Genomic DNA, 3,620 nt, shown 5'->3' on the forward strand with positions numbered 1-3,620 from the left:
GAGTTCATAGGTAAGTTTGTTGTTGTTTATTTTGATGATATTCTTATCTAATTATCTTCTCTTGACTCTTAGATCCTTCATGTTCTATTTGTTTTTGAAGTTATCAAAGGAGAACAATTATATGCTAATATGGATAAGTGTATGATTTGTAGTGATTAAATTATCTTTTTAGGCTTTATAGTAAGTGCACAAGGTATCCATGTCAATGATGAAAAGGTAAAGGCTATTCAGGAATGGCCCACTCAATCTTCCGTCAATAATGTAAGATCTTTTTATTCTTAAAAAATTTCTATTTTTGCTTTGTCAAAGATTTCTCTACAATTGTTGCACCTTTGACTGAAATCATCAAAAATTTAGTGGAATTCAAATAAGGTAAGTCAGAATAATAAGCGTTCAAACTTTTGAAATGTAATCTTTATTCTGCTCTTATTCTTCGATTTCGCAATTTTCTAACACTTTTGAGTAGAATGTGATGCTTCACAGGCATAAATGTAGTTCTTCTACAGGAAAAGTAATATATAGCTTACTTTAGTGAAAGGTTGAAAGGGTCATGGCTTAACTATTTAAAATATGACAAAGAGTTCCTAGCGTTAGTTTGCACTTGAAGTATGGTAACACTGCCCTCTTCCTAAAGAGTTTGTCATCCACACTAACCATGAATCCTTAAAATGGTTAAACATACAAGGTAAGTTAAAAAAATGACATGCACGATGGGTTAAATTCATTTAATCTTTTCCTTATGTTATAAAAAACAAAAAAGGTAAAGATAACATAATAGCCAATGTACTTTCTCGAACATACACTCTTAATACTCAAATGCATGCTACTATTATAGGTATTGAAAAAATTAAAAATTTTATCCTCATGATCCAGACTTTTCTTATATATATAGCCATTGTTTAAAAAGGTGTTTTTAACAAGTTTTATCTTGTAAATGGTTTCCTTTTCAAAATAAATAGGTTGTGTATTCCACAAGGCTCTTTAAGAGAGTTTTTATTCAATAAATCATATTCAGGATACTTAATGGGCCCTTTGGCATTAACAAGACCTTTGACATGGTCATGAAACACGTTTTTGGTTGCACACGAGGAAAATCAGAGAAAATATACGTGCTTCATCCATAACGTGTAAACACTAATGGTTTGCATACCCCTTTACCGATTTATTCTTCTCCTTGGATTGATTTGTCGATGGTTTTTGTACTAGGCTTACCTCGTACCCGAAAAGGTTTAGATAGTTTCTTTTTGGATTTGGATAGGTTTTTAAAGATGACACACTTCATTCCGTGTTACAAAATGGATGATGTCACACACATTGTCTACCTCATTTTTAGGGAAGTGGTAAGACTTAATGGCATTCCTCGCACGTATCCGAAAGAGATACAAAGTTCATAAGTCACTTTTGGAAGGTAGTGTGGGATAATATAGGTACGAAACATCTATAATCTACCACTTTTTATCTATAAACGATGGATAAAATAAGGTAGTAAATTGGATTCTAGGTTCTTTACTTGGAATGGTTGTAGGTAAGAACACTCGTAATTCGGAAGAATGTTTACATTTCATCGAGTTTCCTTATAGTCGTTCCATTCATTCTATTATCAATTACTCTCCATTTGAGATAGTTTATCATTTTAACCCAGTAACTACTTTGGATCTTATTCATTTGGCTATGGACCACATTGTTATCACGGATGGTTAAAAGAAAGTTGATTTAGTTAATTCCATACACGCCAAAGCTAATCAATGAATTGAGAAAACTTATATGGCAATTAAAAATAGAGTCAACAAGGGTCGATGCCATGTTGTCTTTGAACCGAGAAACTGGTTTGGGTTCACATGTCAAAAAAATTCCAAAGCAAAGGAAGTCTAAACTCGATCCTCGAGAAGATATACATTTCAAATCATTGAGCGAATCAATGACAATGCCTATCATATAGATCTCTCAGGTGAGTATAATATGAGTATATTTTTTAATGTTTTTACTTATCTCCCTTTGATGTTTCAGATTCAAGGTTGAATCCTTTTAAGGAGAGGGATGATACATGCACCACATGCCATACATCAAAGGAAGATATGCTAACTCTTCCACTTGGTCCTTCACACGGACCAAATCCAAACTTCTGAAAGACAAACTTCAAGTTATTATTCAAGCATTCATCAGCAAGGAACTTCATGCTCATATGGAGATTGAAGAATTCAAGGAAGGAAATCCATCACTCATTTTAACATCCCAAACAACGGGTTAATGACTAAATTGTAAAAATTTCAGAATATGGTGATTAAAGCAGAATAGTTGAAAAGTTTAATGATTTATATGGAGATATTTCCTGAAAGTTATTAGTAAATATTAAAGGAGTCAAAGGGAAAATAAGTAATTGAACAAGGAAAATAATTAAATAATAATTAATGGGTATTATAATACCCATGTGGATAATGACTGAAGAGATAAGCTTCAAAGCAATTCTCTTCTTCATCTTCTTCTCTTCTCCACGTGAAAACTCAAAGCAAAGGTGAGTTCTCTAATTTCTTGATTGTTTGTTGATTTTAAGCATGAGTTTTGATCCTTAGAGGATAACTAAGCTTAAGAAAAAGCTTAAGTTATCTTAAAATCAAAAGATGAAGAAGTTATAAGAGATTTAAGAAAACGAGTTTTTATATGAAATCATGAAATAGAGTTGATAAGTTGAATTTGACTTGTCATCTATGAGAATAAGAAGATAGAAGTGTTAGAATTGTATTTAGAACATATTGAAATTTTAGTATGATTCTTGAATTACATATGAAGGATAGGATTTTGAAGTCATAGAGGATTTTCATGGATATAAGTTAGTTTAAGTAATGGTAGTTGAGTTTAATGACATGGTAGGGGTTTAAAATAGAAGAATTGAAGGAAAAAATTGATGATTTTCGAGCTTAAAATACAATTTCTGGGTAGAGGGAACCGATACCCTATGAATGGGAATCGATTCCCCCTCTTGAACGAAAAATTCCAGTATATTCAGGGGGTATCGATTCCCCCTAAATGAAAATATAGAATTTGATTCATTAAACCGGTTTAAGTTATTAACATTAAGTTTAAAGTTTAGGCTTCTGATAGTTGTTTTGAAATGATATATTTATGTAGATATTGAGCCAAAACAAGTTCCGGAATAATCAAAGGATTATAATCGAATCAAAGCAAGGCTAAGGTGAGTGCAATTTAAATTGTACTTATGTGATTGATCAAACATTGGCTTGCGATGAGTCAATGATAGAGTTACTATGGTAAGAAGTAACTTATAAAATGTTATGTGATTATTATGTGTGCATTAGTACATAGAAATGGATGTATGTTTAGATGTTACATGATTTACATGCTTACGTGAAAATGCAACATATGATATTAGATATATGTTTACACATACATGTGGTATGTGACAGAAGAGAAGGAACATGTGATTATGAGATCAATGATTACACGTACATGTGATACGTGACTGAAAAGAAAAGATATGTGTTTATAAGAGAAAGAATATGAATAAGTAATGTGAACTGTTATAAATGATAATGCCCATGTTATGTGATATGAGAGCTAGGGGTATAGTTGGCATGCCAAGGGTCGAGGGTTTACCTATGTTC

This window comes from Hibiscus syriacus, unplaced genomic scaffold, assembly GCF_006381635.1.
Source record: "Hibiscus syriacus cultivar Baekdansim isolate YM2019G1 unplaced genomic scaffold, ASM638163v2 tig00110511_pilon, whole genome shotgun sequence".
Lineage (NCBI taxonomy): Eukaryota > Viridiplantae > Streptophyta > Magnoliopsida > Malvales > Malvaceae > Hibiscus > Hibiscus syriacus.